The sequence below is a fragment of the Felis catus genome, chromosome D4 (genome assembly GCF_018350175.1).
Source record: "Felis catus isolate Fca126 chromosome D4, F.catus_Fca126_mat1.0, whole genome shotgun sequence".
Taxonomy (NCBI): domain Eukaryota; kingdom Metazoa; phylum Chordata; class Mammalia; order Carnivora; family Felidae; genus Felis; species Felis catus.
Window position 1 is genome coordinate 62458171 of NC_058380.1, and position 22616 is coordinate 62480786.

The 22616-nt window shown below is 39.3% G+C and overlaps 1 pseudogene; it reads left to right on the forward strand.

Annotated features, from left to right (window-relative positions):
* Positions 1–803: 803 nt before the first annotated feature.
* On the forward strand, positions 804–22436 carry LOC101094798 (annotated as a pseudogene).
* The last annotated feature ends 180 nt before the right edge of the window (positions 22437–22616 follow it).

Here is a 22616-nt window from a genome sequence, read left to right on the forward strand (position 1 = left end):
GAAGATCTCTAGAACTCACAGATGTTGTATAACTATAACTTTATGCCCATTGAACATCCACTTCCATCTCCCCGTCCCCTGGCAATCACCATTCTCTTTTCTGCTTCTCTAAGTTTGACTATTTCGGAGACCTCGTATAAGTAGAATCATACATTATTTGTCCAAGTATTGATTTTTAAATGCATGCTTCACCATTTCCTCAAACTTTAGACTTTAATAAACCCTATAATAACATATCTATAAGTCCCATTACAAAGTTCTGAGGAAGACTAATCTTTTTTTTAAATCTTTTTCATGTTTATTTATTTTTGAGAGAGAGCATGTGTGAGCAGGGGAGGAGTGCAGAGAGAGGGAAACAGAAGATCCAAAGCAGACTCTGTGCTGAAAGCAGACAGCCTGATGCAGAGTTCAAACTCACAAACTGTGAGCTCCTGACCTGAGCAGAAGTTAGACACTTAACCAACAGAGCAACCCAGGTGCCCCCTGAGGAAGACTCATCTTAAGCAGTGAACTTACTAATTTTGTTTCCTAAAAGACTAAAAAACACCAGACCATGTATGCAAGGAAGTACATCCTTGAAGAAATTGTTTGCTAAAAGTCACATGACCATTGCAGAGGTTAAATTGCCACCTTGCAGATCTGACACATATCCACAGTCACTACAGACACTTTCCCACACAGGGTATCTATCACTTTGCACCTCTCAGCAATTTTGCTAAGCAGGAAAAGTTTGACAATTTCCATAGGTACAGAGTGAAAAAAGGGTTCTGTTGTGATTTCAGATGAGGATCTTTGAGACCACAATGAAAGTCAGAAGGTGTAACTACCAGGTTGACATTCATATCCTCGGGGATGATGTTCAGAACGTTTCACAACTGGTACAGCTTTCACCTACTGAAATAGCCATCCTAATGCCTCCCAGTTGAATATCAGCCCTAAAGAAACTAAGGCACAAGGATATACATATATGGTAAATCATAAAGGTAAACTCTGAATCCACATCTTAAAACCCCTAAGTTTGTTTATAGGGGAGGAGATCAGACAATTTTCCTTATAATAGGCAGTTAAAGGAAACTTTAAAATTATAAAATGGTTCAAGGTGCCTGGTGGCTCAGTCGGTTGAGCAACCAACTTCAGCTCAGGTCATGATCTCACGGTTGCTGACTTCGAGCCCCACGTTGGGCTCTGTGCTGACAGCTCAGAGCTTGCAGCCTGCTTTGGATTCTGTCTCCCTCTCTCTCTGCCCCTCCCCTGCTCATGCTGTTTCTCTCTCTCTCTCTCTCTCTCTCTCTCTCTCTCTCTCTCTCAAAAATAAACATAAAAAAATTTTTTAATTATAAAATAGGAGTCACAAAACCCAAGGCATTATTTCTAAGATAGTATTCCATAGAACAGCATTTTGCAATTAGCATATTATATTTATAGTCAGAAATTTACTTTTATTTAAAAAACATTACTTCAAAAATTTTAGAACATTAAATTGCACACACACACAAAGCTAGTCTATAGTTACAATTAATTCCTGAAAAAAAATATGTGAATAAACATGAGGCCCACCAAGGATTTCAAAAATTTTTCACAGTTTTGAAATTTCTACAGATTAATTTTTTATTGTCTTATATGTGAACAACTGTTTTTTCTAACTTCTATGCATTTTATGAAATAACAAACCTTGAATTTTCTTAGTGTATTTATAGTAGATACATTCCTAATGCACATATTACGATTTACATTTAATAAAAAACATGGAATACAAACACATTAAATATGTGAGAATGGTAAAGATATATAGGAACTAGGCGTTCTTATCAGTGGAGGGAATGAACTGCTGCTTTTGAGGAAGACACTTGAGTACGTAGGAAGAAGCCATAAAGCTGTTTATGCCTTGGACCTCCCCTACTAAGACTGTTCTGAAGAAATAACCAGATATGCAAATAATGAGTTATGCATAGGAAATGTACAAGAATGGTGATCCCATCAGTGTTTATAGAGTGAAAACTCAAAGTCTACATGGCCAGCAGTCAGGGAATGTGTATATAAGTATGGCAAATATTTAAGAAACAATACACTAAAACCTTTAACAACAACAACAACAACAACACTATTTTTAAAGAATATTTAAGGATTGGGGGAGGGGCACCTGGGTGGCTCAGGTCATGATCTTGTGGTCTATGAGTTCAAGCCCCCGTGTGCTCGTGTCTGCGCTGACAACTCGGAGCCTGGAGCCTGCTTAGGATTCTGTGTTTCCATCTCTCTGCCCCTCTGCCATGCTCTCTCTCTCTTTCTCTCTCTCTCCAAAATAAATAAACATTAAAAAAATTTTTTTAAGGATTAGGGGAAATCTTCAGTGGAAAAATCACCATTTTGCAACCCTTAGTAAACAAATGGATCTAGGCATATTGATTATCAATAGCTGCTTAAATCACAGAGAGCGAAACAGACATTATGTACCTTCATATGAAAGTCCACAATAATACCTTTTAAAACGTCTTGCCTGGGTGACCGGGTGGTTCAGTTGGTTAAACATCTGACTCTTAATTTCATCTCAGGTCATGATCTCAGGGTCCTGAGTCGAGCCCCGCTTCAGGCTCTGTGCTGGGCTTGGAGCCTGCTTAAGATTCTCTCTCTCCTGAGGCACCTAGGTGACTCAGTCGGTTGAGCGTCGAACTTTGGATCAGGTCATGATTTCATGGTTTGTGAGTTCAAGCCCCGCATTGGACACACTGCTATCAATGCAGAGCCTGCTTGGAATCTTCTGTCTCTCTCTCCCTCTACCCCTCCCCCAGTTCGTGTGCACTCTCCAAATAAATAAATAAATAAATAAATAAATAAAGTCTTGCAGAAAAAATTCAAAAGTGAATCTGTTATCAAGATGGCTCAGCCCTTGGGGCGCCTGGGTGGCGCAGTCGGTTAAGCGTCCGACTTCAGCCAGGTCACGATCTCGCGGTCCGGGAGTTCGAGCCCCGCGTCGGGCTCTGGGCTGATGACTCAGAGCCTGGAGCCTGTTTCCGATTCTGTGTCTCCCTCTCTCTCTGCCCCTCCCCCGTTCATGCTCTGTCTCTCTCTGTCCCAAAAATAAATAAACGTTGGGAAAAAAAAATTAAAAAAAAAAAAAAAAAGATGGCTCAGCCCATTAAGCCTCCAACTCTTGATTTCAGCTCAGATCATGATCTTGGGCTCATGGAACAGAGCCTTGTATTGGGCTCTACACTGACAACGTGTTACCTGCTTGGGTTTCTCTCTCTCTTTCTTTCCCCCTCCCCTGCTCATACTCTTGCACTCTAAATAAACAAATAAACAAACAAACTTAAAAAAAACAAACCTAGATCTAACAATTTAGGGAAACTAAAAGTAGAGGAGGGGTGTCTGGATGGCTCAGTTGGTTGATCTGACCCTTGATTTTAGCTTGGGGTCATGATCCCAGGTCAATCCCAGGGTTGTAGGATTGAGCCCTGTGTGGGCCTCTCCACTAAGTGTGGAGCCTGCTTGGGATTCTCTCTCTCTCTCTCTCTCTCTCTCTCTCTCTCTCCCCACCCCTGCCCCTTTCCCCTGCTTTCACAGTCTCTCTCTAAAATAAAATAAAAAAAAATTGGGGTGCCTGGGTGGCTCAGTTGGTTAAATGTCCAACTTCAGCTCAGGTCATAATCTCACAGTTTGTGGGTTCAAGCTCCATGTGGGGCTCTGTGCTGACAGCTCAGAGCTTGGAGCCTACTTCAGATTCTATGTCTCCCTCTCCCAACAATGGTGCTTTGTCTCTCTCTCTCTCAAAAATAATAAACATTATAGCATTTTAAATTTAAAAAAAAAGCAGAGAAGCATATTAACTCCACCATGGCAACACAATCAGCACAATCTAGATGTGAAAAACAGTGGGACAAACAACCTGGTTTCTATTTTTAAAAAAGGTCATTTTGAAGGAATAAAAGGAGACTAAATAGAAAGCTATAGATTAAGAGAATTTTAAGTGATGGATCAACCAATTGTAATGTGTGGACTTCCCAAGGATCTTGATTCAAATAAAGAAACTGTAAAATATACATATGGCAATAAGGGAAATATGAAAAGTAGATATTTTATAATATTAAGAAATCATGAATAATAAAAAAAGAATTTTAATTATTGGGGGGGGGGAGTCTATCTTGACCAATGAAAATGGTCCAAAATCAGAGAAAGCAGTTCTAAGAGAGAAGTATATAACAATACAGGCCTACCTCAAGAAACAAACAGAAAAAAGGCTCAAATAAACAATCTAACCTTAGGCCTAGATGAACTAGAAAAAGAACAAACAAAGCCCAAGGTGAGTAGAAGGAAGGAAATAATAAAGATCAGAGCAGAAATAAATGACTTAGAGGCTAAAAAAAAAAAAAAGAAAAGAAAAGAAATAAAATCAAAGAAACCAAGAGCTGGTTCTTTTGAAAGATAAACAAAATTGATAAACTGTTAGCCAGACTCATCAAGAAAAAAAGAGAAAGAACCCAAACAAATAAAATCAGAAATGAAAGAGGAGAAGTAACTGACACCACAGACATACAAAGGATTATAAGAGAATAGCATGAACAATTGTATGCAAACAAATTGGACAACATAGAAGACATGAATAAATCCCTAAAAACATACAACCTTCCAAAACTGAATCAGGAAGAAATAGAAAATCTGAAGAGACCAATGAGTAAAGAAATTGAATTGGTCGTAAAAAGATAGGATTTTTTTTGTCACCAAAAAATAAAAGTCCAAGAACAGATAGATTCACAGATGAATGCTACCAAACATTTAAAGAAGATTTAATAGCAATTCTCTTCAAACTATTCCACAAAAATAGAAGAGGAAGGAAAGCTTCCAAATACTAAGGGCCAATGTTATCCTTATACTAAAACCAGACAAGACATCACAAAAAGAGAAAACTACAGGACAATATCCCTGCTGAACATAGATTCAAAAATCCTCAACAAAATATTAGCAAACCACATTCAACAATACATTAAAAGGATCATTCAAAAAAAAATATACTTAGAGTAGAAAAAAAAAAATAAAAGGATTATTCACCACAATTAAGTGGGATTTATTCCAGGAATGCAAGAATGGCTCAATTTATTTATTTATTTTTTAATTTTTTTTAATGTTTATTTATTTTTGAGACAGAGAGAGACAGAGCATGAATGGGGAGAGGCAGAGAGAGAGGGAGACACAGAATTGGAAGCAGGCTCCAGGCTCTGAGCCATCAGCCCAGAGCCTGACGCGGGGCTCGAACTCACGAACTGTGAGATCGTGACCTGAGCCGAAGTCGGACGCTCAACCGACTGAGCCACCCAGGCGCCCCAAGAATGGCTCAATTTATAAATCAACCAGTGTGATATACCAATTCAACAAAATAAAGGATAAAAATCATATGATCAAGTCAATCGTTGCAGAAAAAGCAGTTGACAAAATCAACACCCATTCATGATAAAAACTTTCAACAAAATGGGTTTAGAGGGACCATACCTCAACATAATAAAGGTCATTAAAAAAAACCCAAAACCACAGCTAACATCACACTCAATGGTGAAAAACTGAATGCTTTTCCTCTAGGAATAGGAATAAGACAAGAATTTCCACTCTTGTCACTTGTATTCAACATAGTGTTGGTAGTTGTAGGGATAGAAGTCAGAGAGAAAAAGAAATAAGAGACATCTCCACTGGTAAAGAAGAGATAAAACTGATTATTTGCAGATGACATGATACTATACATAGAAAACCCTAAAGACTCCACCAAAACAAAAAAAGAAGCTACTAGAAGCAATAAATGAATTTAGTAAAGCTGTAGGATGCAAAATTAATACCCAGAAATTGATAGCATTTCTATACACTAATAACAAAGTAACAGAGAAATTAAGGAAGCAATTCCATTTACAATTGCACCAAAAAGAATAAAATACTTAGGAATACACTTAACCAAGGAGGTGAAAGACTTGTACTTTTTGAAAATTATAAAACACTGATGAAAGAAATTGAAGATGATACCAAAAAATGGAAAGATAGTCCATGTTTATTGATTGGAGGAATTAATAGTTTTTAAATGTCCATACTACCCAAAGCAATCTACAAATTCAGTGCAATCCCCACCACAATACCAACAGCATTTTTCACAGAAACAGAAGTAATATTAAAATTTGTGTGGAACCACAAAAGACCCCAAATAGTCAAAGCCATCTTTTAAAAAAAATTTTTTAAGTTGATTTATTTATTTTGAGAGAGAGAATGAGACAGAGCTCATGAGCAAGCACGAACAGGGAAGAAGCAGAGAGAGGGGAAGATAAGAATCCCAAGCAGGCTCTGCACTGTCAGCACGGAGACTAACATGGGGCTCAAACTCATGAAACATGAGATCATGACCTGAGTCAAAACCAAGAGTAGGACGCTTAACTGAGCCAACCAGGCGCCCCTAGGCAAAGCCATCCTGATAAAGAAAAACAAAGCTGTAATTATCAAAATTCCAGATTTCAAGATACACTACAAACCTGTAGTAATTAAAACAGGATGGTATTGGCCCAAAAATAGACACATAGATTAATAGAAGAGAATAGAGAGCCCAGAAATAAATTCAGGTTTATATGGTAAATTTATCCATGACAAAGGAGGCAGTCTCTTCAACAAATGGTGCTGGGAAAACTGGACAGCTACATGCAAAACAATGAAACTGGAACACTTTGTTACACCATACACAAAAATAAACTCAAACTGGATTTTAAAGACTAAAATATGAGACCTGAAACCTAAAAGTCTTAGAAGAGAACACGGGCAATAATTTCTCTGACGTTGGCCATATACAGCAACACTTTTCTAGGTATGTCTCCTAAGGTAATGAAACAAAGGCAAAAATAAACTCCTGGGACTACATCAAACTAAAAAGCTTTTGCACAGTGAAAAAAATCATCAACAAAACAAAAAGGTAACCAACTGAATGAGAGAATATATTTGCAAATGATATATCTGATAAGGGGTTAATATTCAAAATATAAAGAACTTATACAACTCAACACCAAAAAAGCAAAATCCAATTAAAAAATGGGCAGAGGACCTGAATAGACATTTTTCAAAAGAAGATATGCAGATGGCCAACAGACACATGAAAAGATGCTCAAAATCAGAGAATGCAATCATCTAATCATCTCATCATCAGAGAAATGCAAATCAAAACTACAATGAGCCATCACCTCACACCTGTTAGAATGGCTAAAACAATAACAAACAAAAAAGACAAGAAATGACAAGTATTGGCAAGGATATAGAGAAAAAGGAAACGTCATGCACTATTGGTGGCAATGTAAATTGATATAGCCACTGTGGAAAACACTACAGAGATTTCTCAAAAAATTAAAAATAGAAATATTGGCGCACCTGGGTGGCTCGGTCAGTTAAGTGTCCAACTCTGGATTTTGGCTTAGGTCGTGATCTCACTGTCGTGGGACAGAGCCCCTCCTTGGGCTCCATGGTGAGTATGGAGCCTGCTTGAGAGTCTCTCTCTCCCTCCCTCTCTCTCTCTGCCCCTGCTCTGCTCACACATGCGCACATGCACACTCTCTCTTTCCCTCTCAAAAATAAATAAATAAACATTTTTCATAAAAATAGAAATACCATATAACCCAATAGTTTCACTACTGGGTATTTACCCAAAGAAATAAAAACACCAATTTAAAAAAGTTACATGTGGGGCCCCTGGGGGGTTCAGTCGGTTGAGCGTCCGACTTCGGCTCAGGTCATGATCTCGTGGTCCGTGAGTTCGAGCCCCGCGTCGGGCTCTGTGCTGACAGCTCAGAGAGACTGGAGCCTGTTTCAGATTCTGTGTCTCCTTCTCTCTCTGATCCTCCCCCATTCATGCTCTGTCTCTCTCTGTCCCAAAAATAAATAAACTTAAAAAAAAAAAGTTACATGCACCTGTATATTTATTGCAACATTATTTACAATAGCCAAGGTATAGAAGCAATCCAAGTGTCCACTGATAGATGAATGAATAAGGAAAATGTGATATATGTATATATGATATAATCTTGCACAGCCATAAAACAGGATGCAATCTTGCCATTTCCAACAATATGGATGGACCTAGAAGGTATTATGCTAAGTGAAATAAGTGACACTGAGAAAGACAAACATATATCATATAATTTTACTCATATGTGGAGTCTAAAAAACAAAGAATAAACAAAACAAAACAAATAGAATCAGACCTATACATACAGAGAACAAACTGATGGTTGCCAGAGAAAAAGGGGGTGGAGAGATGGGCAAAATGGGTGAAGAGTGGGAGGTACAGGTTTTCAGTTATGAAATGAGTAAGTCACGGGAATAAAAGTCACAGCACAGGGAATATGGTCAATGATATTGTAATAGCACCCTATGGTGACAGATGGTAGCTACATTTGTGGCGAGCGTAGCATAACGTATAGAGAAGTTGAATCACTATGTTGTACACTTAAAACTAATGTATCATTGTCAATTATTTTTTTAATTCCTATTATTTAGAGAAACATACTGAAATATTTATGGATAAAATGATGATATGAAGTGATGGTTTGGGATTTGCTTCCAATATCCCTGTAGGAAGGGGGAATGAGTGGGGCAGAGATAAAACAAGTTAATCTGCAAGCTGATAACTATTGAAGCTGGAGGATAGGAATATGAGGATTCATTGTCTCTTTTTGTACATGTAATTTTCTATAATACAGTTATTTAAAAAAACTAGTACTATAGACTCATAGTTAAAAAAAGGCCAGTAGACTTGCAAGAGAGTAAGATTTCCTGGACCATATTTTTTATAGCTTGTAATAAATAACCTATAAATAGCTATATTTAATTCTTATGCTACTGTAAATTTTGATATAAACAAATTCACATACTGGGAAAATTGCCTTTTCAGGTTATATATCATGAATTTGGATTTAAAAAATACATCAATATAGAAATCATGCCCATGATCAAGTGAAAAGACTAAAGACTAATGCCTGTGAAACTTTGCCATTCTCAGGATATAAGGCAAATCTTTCCCAAATCATTGGCACTAACCCCAAACGTTAGTCCAGAGCCTTAAACAAGGTCTTCCTCTAGAAATTAAGTATGATCCTCATTTAGTTCACTCTAGAATCTTTCTCCCAAGTAACTCAAGTTTAAGAAGAAAAATGCAGATTTTCTGGATCTGTTTAGAATCACCTGGGTAGATAGAGTTGTTTATTCTTTCATTTCATGCACACTTACAAAGCCCTAAAATGTGACAGGCTTCTGTGATAGGTCTTGGGGACACAGTCCTGTCCGTTAATTATCTGCTAGGGAAGACAGAAAAGTAAAGAGGCAAGTAGCACAAATAATTTTTTTAATGTTTGTTCTTGAGAGAGAGAGACAGAGCATGAGCAGGAAAGGGGCAGAGAGAGACAAAGACACAGAATCTGAAGCAGGCTCCAAGCTCTGAGCTGTCAACCCATAGACCGACGCGGGGCTCAAACCCACGAACCTCGAGATCATGACCTGAGCCAAAGTCGGAGCCACCCAGACACCCAGCAAATAATTATTTAATCTGGATAAAGTCAATTTAATTTGAAGGAGGAAACTGGTTTACAATAATCATTTTCTAGTCATTGCCAGCTTACCCAATTGCTTTAAAACACAACTACCTCCTAATCCTTAAGTGTTGGGCAAACAATAGCTAGCAGATTATGGGAAAGAAAAAAAAATGGTATACATACACAGCCAATTAGGGAAATAGTTATAAATTCCTACTTTGGGAGTCACTACGGTTTTTTTTTTTTTTTTTCTTTTCAGTAGAAAAATCCCTAGAGTAAATAGAATGGGAGCTGGCAGTGAGGAGTAGTTAGCCTGAAAATAGTTAATTCTGAAATCAACTAGGGTTGGAAGGAAAATTTTGAGGCATAAAATCAACTCAAAAAATGGAGATTAAGGGTTTTTTTTGTTTTTTTTGGGTTTTTTTGTTTTATTTCGTTTTTTACTGTTGGTGTGGGTGTCAATAGATTCAGCAAACACCCAGAAATTAAAAGCACTAGGAGACTCTTATTATGAGGCTCTTACTACCTTTCATAAGGAAGCTTAAGCATTTGTACTGGGAGGGTGGGTAGGGAGAAGATAATGTTTTTACATTTTTGCCTCTATATGCATAAAATATCTCCGGAGGAATTCACACAAAGCTAGAAACATTTCTTTCATGGAGGGGGATTAAGAGGCTAGGAAATGGGTGAAAGGATATTTTTTTTCTCTAAAACCTTTATGCCTTTTGGGGTGCCTGGGTGGCTCAGTCAGCTGGGCATCCAACTCTGGAGTTTGGCTCAGATCATGATCTCACAGTCGTGAGACAGAGCCTGAGGGTCAGGCTCAATTCTCTCTTTCCCTCTTCCTCTGCCCCTCCCCTGTTCCTGCTGTCTCTCTCTCAAAAATAAAAATTAAAAAAAAAAAAAGACATCGTATTAAAAAAAAAAAAAAGAATTTCCCAATACTCTGGCAAAAATCTAACTGTCAAGGGGAAAATAAGGAAAGTAAGCAAATACATTTGGGATTTCTGACTTCAAACTTTTTTTAATTTAAATCCAAGTTAGTTAACAAATGGTGTAATAATGATTTCAAGAATAGAATCTAGGGGTGCCTGGGTGGCGCAGTCGGTTAAGCATCCGACTTCAGCCAGGTCACGATCTCGCGGTCCGTGAGTTCGAGCCCCGCGTCAGGCTCTGGGCTGATGGCTTGGAGCCTGGAGCCTGTTTCCGATTCTGTGTCTCCCTCTCTCTCTGCCCCTTCCCCGTTCATGCTCTGTCTCTCTCTGTCCCAAAAATAAATTTAAAAAGTTGAAAAAAAAATAAAAAAAAAAAACAACTATGTTGGAGATAATTTATTAAAAAAAAAGAACAGAATCTAGTAATTCATCACTTACTTATAACACCCAATGCTCATCCCAACCAGTGTCCCCTCTAATGCCCCTTTCCCATTTAGCCCATCCCCCACCCAACACCACTCCAGCATCTCTCAGTTTGTTCTCTATATTTAAGAGTCTCTTATGGTTTGTCTCCTCTCTGCTTTTATACTATTTTTCCTTCCCTTCCCTTATGTTCATCTTTTTAATATCTTAAATTCCATGTAAGAGTGAAATCATGATATTTGTCTTTCTCTGATTGACTTATTTCGCTTAGCATAATACACTCTAGTTCCATCCATGTTAGTGCAAATGGCAAGAATTCATTATTTTTGATCACCAAGTAATATTCCATTGTATATATATACATACATACATAGATACATATATATTTTCTTTATCCATTCATCTGTCGATGGACATTTGGGCTCTTTCCATACTTTGGCTATTGTTGATAGTGCTGCTATAAACATAGGGGTGCATGTGCCCTTTCAAAACAGCACATCTGTATCCCTTGAATAAATAGCTAGTAGTGCAGTTGCTGGGTCATAGGGTAGCTCTATTTTTAATTATTTTACTGTTTTCCAGAGTGGCTGCACCACTTTGTATTCCCACCAGCAGAGCAAAAGGGTTCCTCTTTCTCCGCATCCCCGCCAGCATCTGTTACTGTCTGAGTTGTTAATGTGAGCCGTTCTGACAGGTGTGAGGTGGTATCTCATTGTGGTCTTGACTTGTATTTCTCTGATGATGAATGATGTTGAGTATTTTTTCATGTGTCTGTTAGCCATCTGGATGTTTTCTTTGGAAAAGTGTCTATGTCTTTTGCCCATTTTTTCACTGGATTATTTGTTTTTTGGATGTTGAGTTTGGTAACTTCTTTATAGATTTTGGATACAAACCCTTTGTCTGATACATCATTTGCAAATATCTTCTCCCATTCTGTTGGTTGCCTTTTAGTTTTGCTGATTGTTTCCTTCATTAACCAGAAGCTTTTTATCTTGATGAAGTCCCAATAGTTCATTTTTGCTTTTGTTTCCCTTGCCCCCAGAGACATGTCTAGTAAAAAGTTGCTGCAGACCAGGTCAAAGACGTTGTTACCTGTTTTCTCCTCCAGGATTTTGATGGCTTCCTGCCTTACGTTTAGGTCTTTCATCCATTTTGAGTTTATTTTTGTGTATGGTATAATAAAGTGGTCCAGGTTCATTCTTCTGCATGTCGCTGTCCAGTTTTCCCAGCACTATTTGCTGAAGAGACTGTCTTTTTTCCATTGGGTATTCTTTCCTGCTTTGTCAAAGATTAGTTGACCATACGTTTGTGGGTCCATTTCTGGGTTCTCTATTCAGTTCCTTTGATCTATGTGCCTGTTTTTTGTGCCTGTACCACTATCTTGATGATTACAGCGTTGTAATACATCTTGAAGTCTGGAATTGTGATGCCTCCAGCTTTGGTTTTCTTTTTCAGGATTGCTTTGGCTATTCAGGATTTTCTCTGGTTCAATACAAATTTAGGATTGTTTGTTTTAACTCTGTGAAGAATGCTGGTGTTATTTTGATAGGGGTTGCATTAAATATGTAGATTGCTTTGGGTAGCATTGACATTTTAACAATATTTGTTCTTCTAATCCATGAGCATGGATTGTTTTGTTTTTTGTTTTTTTTTTTAAGAGAGAGCATGAGTGGGGCAGAGAGAGAAAGAATTTTTGTTTTGAGAGAGAGAGAGAGAGAGAGAGAGAGAGAGAGAGAGAGAGAAGGCATGCATATGGGGAGGGACAGAGAGAGAGGGAGAGAGAATCACAAGCAGGCTCCGTGCTGACAGCAAATCATGAGATTATGACCTGAGCTGAAATCAAGAGTCAGACAGTCATGTAAGTAAGCCACCCAGATGCCACCCAACAAAGAGAGAATCTTAAGCAGGCTCCAGGCTCAGCATGCAGCCTCATGCAGAGTTCAATCCCATGACTCTGGGATCATGACCGGAGACCAAATCAAGAATCGGATGCTCAACCAACTGAGCCACCCAGGTGGCCCTGACTTCAAACTTATTTTTTTAAATATTTATTTGTAGGGGTGCCTGGGTGGCTCAGTCAGTTGAGCATCTGACTTCGGCTCAGGTCATGATCTCATAGCTTGTGAGTTTGAACCCTGCGTCGGGCTCTGTGCTGACAGCTTGGAGCCTGGGGCCTGCTTTGGATTCTGTCTTCCGCTCTCTCTGCCCCTAACCCACTCGCATTCTGTCTTTGTCTCTCTCAAAAATAAATAAACATTAAAAAATACATATTTATTTGTATTATGAAATGTAAAGAATTGAATTGAATTGATTCACCAACAGTCATAAGGATTGTCAGAGTATTCAAGTTCCTACTTGAAATTTTAGCTGTACTTAACAGCTCAGTCAACAATTCTTTACCTAGAATTCTCTTATGTAACACTACCAAGACATAGGTTCAAATGACTGCATTTTTTTTTTTGAGAGAGAGAGCACATGTGAGTGTGAGCAGGGGGAGGGGCAGAGGGAGAGGGAGACGGAGAGAATCAGAGAGAATCTTAAGCAGCCTCCACACCCAGCCCGAGCCCAACTTTGGTGCAACTCTGGGCTCGATCTCACAACCGTGACATCATGACCTGAACCGAAATCAAGAGTCAGATGCCACCCAGGTGCCCCCAAATGATTGCATTTTAAGGTAAATATCAATTGTTCCAGGACACACTGTAGTGATCAGAGAACAAAGCTCTGGAGTTAAGCTCTCCAGGTGGTTCCACCAGTTTTGAGTAGGTATCTCATCTACAGATAAAGACTATTAGAAAGATCACATTTCTTTTTTTTTTTATTTTTAAAAAATTTTTTTAATGTTTATTTATTTTTGAGACAGAGAGAGACAGAGCATGAGCAGGGGAGGGGCAGAGAGAGAGGGAGACACAGAATCTGAAACGGGCTCCAGGCTCTAAACGGTCAGCACAGAGCCCGACGCGGGGCTCAAACTCACAGACTGTGAGATCATGACCTGAGCCCAAGTCGGACACTTAACCGACTGAGCCACCCAGGCGCCCAAGATCACATTTCTGAGACACAGAGAGAGCATTAATTTTAAATGTTAATTAACATTACCCTTACTTCTTTCATTTTACCTGAAATTAGCATGGCACTTCCAAGTAACTTCTGACAAATTTACTTTTTCTCCCATGAACAAACCTATTATAGGTTCTCACACAGAATAGGATTGTTCTTTAAGACTCAACTTCTTATATTCACCTTAGGGATATTTATAATATGTTTTTTAAAAATTCTATTTAGCAACTGCAAAATAGTTTGATTTTGGTATTTCTCATCTGTTCCTTTCAAAATACTTAAATGGTTTTCAAAAACTTACCTCCCAAATAGCTGATTTCTTTGGCTTTTTTTTTTAGTAGCCCACAAAGAAATCAATTTAGTTAAGACTTTGAATATTTTGTCAATTTTGTCTTAATCTAAAAAAAATTTTTTTTAATGCTTTTATTTTTGAGAGAGAGAGAGAGAGAGAGAGAGAGAGAGAGAGAGAGAGAGGAGCAGGAGCAGGGGAGGGGCAGAGAGAGAAGGAGACACAGAATCTAAAGCAGGCTCCAGGCTCCGAGCTGTCAACACAGAGTCTGCTGCGGGGCTCGAACTCACGAACTGCGAGATCATGACCTGAGCCAAAGTTGGATGCTCTACAAGCTGAACCACCCACCCACCCTTGTCTTCATCTAATTTAAAGACCATTTTGGAGATAAGGTTTCCCTTTTCATCATTAGAGGTCATTCCATCTGCAAGACAGAAAGGTATTTTATAAACAGCAGAACAAAACAATTTGTGCTCCTATTAATTCCATTCTGTAAATTAACAAACGTCAATCTTTTCTTTTTTTGTAGGAGAGAAAAGCTGTCAATTATCTTACAATGCCTCAGTGGATTCTTGAGATGAGCTGCAACTTTTTGGAAAGAAAACAGCACTCAGTGACACAGAGTTCTTTGGGGGAAAATGCTGGTAATGTGTGCCATTACCTTGATAATTTCACTCAAGTGCCTGCAGAATCTGACTCTTATACCCTGAAAACTTCAAGGTTAGCTTAAGCAAGTTCAGATTAGTCAGTTCAAGGGGGCTAGTGCATAAAGACCGAGTGTCAACGTTTGGATTTATAATAAAAAAATACACTGGGGCACCTGGGTGGCTCAGTCAGTTGAGCATCCAACTTTGGCTTAGGTCATGATCTCACAGTCTGTGAGTTCGAGCCCTGTCTCCAGCTCTATGCTAAAGGCTCACAGCCTGGAGCCTGATTCAGATTCTGTCTCCCTTTCACTCTGCCCCTCCCCTGCTCACACTCTTTCTCTCTCAAAAATAAATAAACATTTAAAAATACACCTGTACAGAGACTAGATACTCAAGTTAACATGCCTGAACATTCTTTTCCAATGGGCACACCTCCATGGGAAGAAACAAAAATCATGATCACAAGATTGAATAGTGGACAGGGAAATGGAACAAAGGGAATAAGTTAAATATGCTGAATGATTGCTAGTAAGAGAGCTTGATGAGCCCACTTTCAAACATGGGTTAGATTTGCCCCAGAGAAGGGATTTCTCAAGCGTTGCAAGTAAGTTTTTTTCTCTGAGCAATGTCGAATGAGCACAGCTAAAATTTTCTTTAGGAATTTCCTTTTTCTTGTTTTAAAGGATAATCAATTCCGCTTCTGATTGACATTTGTTCTTTAGCAAATGAATTCAGTTTAGCTTCTGTCTTCCAATCCTTGAAAGCTTTTTTTTTTTTAAGTGACATCCCTATTTGAAATCAGGATATATCGTTTTTTTAATTTACTCCAAAAGATGGAATTTTGTTTCCTTTATTTATAATTAGTATTTGGGTTTCCCCATCCCTATCATGCCCACACATATATAAATCTGCCCCTATTATATGATCATCACCGTTAATTTTACAATTATATAAAATTAGGATTGGGACTGTAAAAGCTTCTTTTTGAACACTCAGGCAAAAATGTTGATTTTATTGTAAGAAAAGATATTCTCAGAACTGCTGAGGACTTGTAAGAATACCATCTTTATAATTTATGAATTTTAATAGATTTTTAAGTTTTACTACCACTAGATCTAAATCCTAAATTTTGATTGTTTGCAGTGTGGACCTCATATAATAGAAAATAGAAATGCTCTCCTTTGTCTTCACAGAGTGTAGGAAAGGACTAAGAAAATCTTTGAGTAAAATATGTTTAAGTAAATACACACATATTCATACACTTACAAATATACACACATTTATATTTATAACAGTTGCATCCTAAAACTGGAAAAAATATTTCAAATTAATGTTTTTTTCTTTTCTCTACCACTTATTCTTTTTGCATGAAATGTGATTACAGGGACTAAAAATTACAAAATAAAAGGCTAACTTCTTAGCAAATGATTTACAGGTATTTCCCATGGATACAGCAGGTACTTTCTTTGTAAAATAGATGTTTGATGTTGAAAGAAGACCTAAGAGTATTGTTGCCTAACCATATAGTCATTCTCATACAACAGCTATAATTTAGTCCTGACTTCCTCCTTGGAATCATTTGCACGACCCAGGATGAAAAAAATACACCTTAACATCGAAGCTTTGAAAAATAACCAGGAAATTTAGTAAGAGTAGGGGGCACAAGTGATAAACTCACAACATCATCTACTTAGGCCAACTCTTTTCATTTGTACATAAGAATGAAATGTAATCTATTATGTATAAAATATGAGAACGATATACATTATAGCTCTCTCTCTTTAAGCTGTATCTGGAGAGGCAGTATCTGAATGAGTGCAGTGCTGGAGGCAGGCTACCCTGTGAAATTGCCTGCACCACCATTTGAAAGTTGTGTGATTTGGGGCAAATTAGTTCTGATTTTTGTACTTCAATTTCCTTATCTTATATAATTTGGGTGATATTAGCACCTGTTTTATTGGGTCATTGTGAGGCTGACACGGGGCGACAGAGGGAGAATTGGGCATAGTCCCTGTTGTAAAGGAGGAAAAATTTTACCCATCTTAGGTTTCTGGCTGAGACTCTAATAAAAAGACAGATTAACAAGAGAAAAACATGGACGAGCATGGCGCCTACCATACTTTCCAGAAACTCTACTGGAAAGTAACTGAAAATGGCAGCTTAGACTTCCAGCTTAGGTAGCACCTTCAACAAAAGGCAATAACTGGGGTGCCTGGGTGGCTCACTCGGTTAAGCTATGACTTCAGCTCAGGTCATGATCTTGCCCTTCCCAAGTCTGAACCCAGCATCTCGCTCTGTGCTGACAGCTCAGAGCCTGGAGCCTGTTTCAGAGTCTGTGTCTCCCTCTCTCTCTGCCCCTACCCTGCTCACACTCTGTCTCTCTCTCTCAAAAATAAATAAACATTAAAAATTTTTTTCAAAAAAGGTAATAACTGAAAGGCAAAGAAAATCAGTTTTTGATTTCCCAAGTCAGCAAACTGAGGAAAGACAAACATATGAGAGAAGAACAACGGAGTAAGATTTGTTCACAGATTCCTCCAGTCTCTGATCTGACAAGAAGGTCTTCTATCCTCCTGGTACAGGGAAGGTATGGTTCACACGAGAGTTTTATCTCCTGCTTTCAGCAAGAAAAAGAAGGGTCAGACTGTCCTTGCACCTACTCTTAAGTGCTCTTAATTCAAAATAATCAAATATGCCCAAGTGGCATATTTTGGGTGACATATTCTGGTTTCCTTCACTGTCATACAATAGGACAGGATTAAGTGCTGGCAAGGAAGTAGAGTAACGAGATTCTTATCTTTTACTGGTAGGACTATAAGCTGGTGTGCCCACTTTTGAAAACTGTTCTTACTAAATTTAACACATACTTACTACATGACCCAGAAATTCTACTCCCAGGTATTGAGAGAAATGAAAACTCTTATCCACCAGAAACGTTTTCATTACTGTTTAGAGCAGCTTTATTCTTTTTAATTTTTTTAATGTTTATTTATTTTTGAGAGAGCGTGAGTGGGAGAGGAGCAGGCAGAGAGGGAGACACAGAATCGGAAGCAGGCTCCAGGCTCTGAGCTGTCAGCACAGAGCACGATGTGGAGGTCAAACCCACAAACTGAGATCACGACCTGATCTGAAGTTTAACTGACTGAGCAACCCAGGCACCCCAAGCAGCTTTATTCTTTTTTTTTTTTAATGTTTATTTATTTTTGAGAGAGAGAGAGAGAGAGAGAGAGAGAGAGAGAGAGAGAGAGAGAGACTGCCAGCAGGGGAGGGGAAGAGAGGGAGGCACAGAATCTGAAGCAGGCTCCAGGTTCTGAGCTGTCAGCATAGAGCCTGACGGGGGGCTCAAACCCATGAACCGTGAGATCACAGCCTGAGCCAAAGTCGGTCACTCAACCAACCCAAGCGGCTTTATTCTTAGCTGAAAACAACCCGAATATCCATCAAGAGTGGAATAAATAAATTGTGATATGTTCATACTACTCAGCAAGATGAAGGAACGAATACCTGGAGCACACAATAGCATAGATAATCCCACAGACATTATTCTGATTAAAAAAGAAGCCAGATACTAGAAAAGTACATACTGTAAAGTTCTATTTATGTAACTTTCAAGAACAGGCCAAGCTACTTTTTAGAGATAAAACAGAAGTTACTTCTTGTAGAGTAGGAAAAAGGGACCTGAAAGGGCCACAGGGAAGCTTGAGGGGTGACAGGTGACAGCAAAGGTCTACAGCTTAATTGGGATGTGAGTTACACAGGGACATAAATATCTATCAACGCTCGTCAAACCATATTCTTTTTTTTTCAGTGTATTTATTTATTTTGAGAGAGAGAGAAAGAGCAGGAGCAGGGGAGGGGCAGAGAGACAGAATCCCAAGAAGGCTTTGCACTGTCAGCACAGAGCCTGATTCAGGGCTTGATCCCACAAACTGCAAGTTCATGACCTGAGCTGAAACCAAGAGTTGGATACTTAAGTGACTAAGCCACCCAGGTGCCCCTCATCAAACTATATTCTTAAGATCTAAGCATTTCACAGTTGTAAAAGCTAAGAAGAGTTCTATTTTACATCATCTCCTTTATTTAAAAAAATTTTTATTTGACATTTATTGATCATTTATTTTATGCCAAACAGTTTTACATATGCTTTGTTACAAGTATTCTCCTATAACCTTATAATGAGTCTAAGATTTAGGTGTTATTATTATATAGGAATATATTATATATTGCTGGGAAAGCTTAAGTAACTTAACCTAACTCCCACAGCTACTAAGAGATGCTGCTAGGGTCAGATGTCTTATCACTTACAATGCTCTCCTCTCTTCCTTACTTCAGAACGAGCTTATGATTCAATCCCATAACTAGAACAAATCATTTAAAAAAAATTTTTTTTAACATTTATTATTTGAGAAAGAGACAGAGAGCAAGCAGAGGAGGGGCAGAGAGAGAGGGAGACACAGAATCAGAAGCAGGCTCCAGGCTCTGAGCTGCCAGCACAGAGCCTGACACGGGGCTCCAACCCACAGGCCACAAGATCATGACCTGAGCTGAAGTCGCCCGCCTAAATGACTGAGCCATCCAGAGCCCCTAGAACAAATTGTTTTAATTGTAGTTCACTATCACATGTACTTTTAAGAATTATTTTTTTAATCTTGACAAAATTTCAGACTTCTGACCTAAAGAACTATGAGATAACAAATGGGCATTGTATTAAAGCACTATGTTTGTGGTTTTCTTATAGCAGCAATAGAAAAATAATACAGATGTCTGGCTCTTCTTCAGCCTGGGCATCAGCCACCGCCAAAGCCCTTCCATTCAGGATGATATGGTAACCCTCAAACAGCTAGCGCCATGCAATATCCCCGTTAAATGTTAAATACACTTTTTGAAAAATAAAAAAATATTTTACTAAAGGATCTTTTGGTACCTAGAAGCACAAAGCCATTCAAGCAATCCAAATGTTTTCAACCTTTATATATTGGGGCACCTGGATAGTTCGGTCAGCTGAGCATCTGACTTGGGCTCAGGTCGTGATCTCGTGGTTCGTGGGTCCAAGCCCCACATGGGGCTTTGCACTGACAACACAGAGCCTGCTTGGGATTCTCTCTCTCTCTCAAAAATAAATAGAGAGAGTGAGCAGGGGAGGGGCATAGAGAGATGGAGAGAGAGAATCTGTCAGTGCAGAGCCCAACACAGGGTTTAAACCCACAAACTGTGAGATCATGACCTAAGCCGAAACCAAGAGCCAGATGCTCAACCAACTGAGTCACGCAGGCACCTCTCAAGCAATCCAAATTGAAGGGAGTTTGTTGTAAGAATATCAGAGGAGGGGCACTGGGTGGCTCAGTTGGTTAAGCATCCGACTTTGGCTCAAGTCATTATATCACGGTCCGTGAGTTCAAGCCCCTCGTAGAGCTCTGTGCTGATAGCTCGGAGCCTGCAGCCTGCTTCAGATTCTATGTCTCCCTCTCTCTCTCTGACCCTCCCCCCCATTCATGCTCTGTCTCTGTCTCAAAAATAAATAAACCTTAAAATAATTTTTTTAAGAATATCAGAGGAAATCTCATGGACCACCACCACAGGTAACGAACCTAGTCATTACACAAAAGAAAAGGGATTGAATAGCATTTCTGGAAAAGGTTTCCCTCATAGCTTCAAGCAAGAGTAGAGTGAGAATAAGTATAAAATAATGTCAACAAATTAGTTAAAATTAAATGCTTCCTTTCTCTCTGCACATTCATGGCTCATTTGATATAAAACCCTCTGTAAATTTGGTTATATAGGAGCTATGCAATTCAAGCTTTTAAAAAAGATCTAGCGTGGTGATGCTGGTGGGAACCAGAGGAGAAAGGATGTGTAGTACCTTGGATGGAAGTAGAATTCACAGGTCTTCGTGACGGAAGCGGTGTAGGGGTGAGAGAGAAAAAAAACCACATAAGAGTCCTAGGATATTAGCTCTTCCATAAGCTCCAAGAAGATAAATACCAAATCTTTATTTTCCTTATCCTTGTATCTACAGTATTCAACACATAGTTTAGTGTGAGATATTTGTTGTTCACTGATAGAAAACCACTACGTATTTTTTTATTAGAATTGTTTTTAATTTTAGAGAGAGTGAGGGCACACTCACAAGCAGGGGAGAGGGGTAGAGTGGGAGAGAGAGAGAGAGAGAAAGAATCTTAAGCAAGCTCTATGCTCAGCATGTAGCCCGATGCAGGGCTCGATCCTATGACCCCGGGACCATGACCTGAACCAAAATCAAGAGTCTGATGCTCAACTGACTGAGCCAATCAGGCGCTCCTATTTTTATTTTAACTGAGGGACTAACATGATCATATTTAGGATTTAGATAGCTAGCATTGATAGGGGAGAGGATGAACAAGGCTGAGAGGTATCTATCAAAATCCAGTCTCCTTTTCTTCCTGAGAATACGGCTATACTAGAGTTCCCAGCCGCTATTAAGTTAGGTACAGTTATGCAAGCATGCTCCATCCAAAGCAATGTGAGATGCACCAAACCCACATCAGTACACATTAGGCTGAACCTTTTTCTACTTTCTCTTTCCAGCAGCTGCCATATGCACATGGTGACCCTGCCTCTACTGCACAAATAAAGAAAAGGTCCTAGCAGTTGACAGAAACACAAGATGGGAGGAGTTTGGATCCCTGAATCACTAGATAGAGGAGAGTTACCTGCTGACTTAGAAACCTACTCTGAAATGAGATGAGAAATGAACTTATTGTTCTTTCAGAGGTCTACTTTTTTCTGTCAATGTAGCCATCCTTATTAATGCAGGGTGGGAGCAATGCTAGTGCAGAGTATGTTGTGGAGTCCGCTGGGGTCTTCACCACCATGGAGAAGACTGTGGTTCACCTTAAGGGTGAGGCCAAGAGGGCCATCATCTCTGCCCCTTCTGCTGATTCGCTCATGTTTGTGATGGTCATGAACCATGAGAAGTATGACAACTCCCTCAAGATTGTCAGCAATGCCTTCTACCAACTGCTTGGCTACTCTGGCCAAGGTCATCCATGACAACTTTGGCATTGTGGAGGGGCTCAGGACCACAGTTCATGCCATCACTGCCACAGTCTTCTACTGTGGACAACCACTCTGGGAAGCTGTGGTGTGATGTCCAACAGGCTTCCCAGAACATCATCCCTGCTTCTATTGGAGCTGCCAAGGCTGCTGGCAAGGTCATCCCTGAACTGAATGGGAAGCTTACTGGCATGGCCTTCTGTGTCCCCACCCTTAATGTATCAGTCATGGATCTGACCTGCTGCTTGGAGAAAGCTGCCAAATACAATGACATCGAGAAGGTGGTGAAGCAGGCATCGGGATGCCCCCTCAAGGGCATCCTGGACTACACTGAGGACCGGGTCATCTTCTGCTATTTCCACCTTTGATACTGGGGCTGGCATTGCTCTCAATGACCACCTTGTCAAGCTCATTTCCTGGTATGACAATGAATTTGGCTACAGCAACTGGGTAGTGGACTTTATTGTCCACGTGGCCTCCAAAGAGTAAGAGCCCCCTGGACTACCAGCCTCAGCAAGAGGAAGAGAGAGGCCCTCAGCAGCTGGGGAATCCTTGTCCCAACTCATCCCAAACACACTGAGAATCCCCTGACCTCCAGTTTCCATCCCAGACCCCCTGAAGAAGGGGAGGAGATTGGGGAGTCCTACCTTATCAGGTACTATCAATAAACGATACTGTATCCAACAAAAAAAAAAAA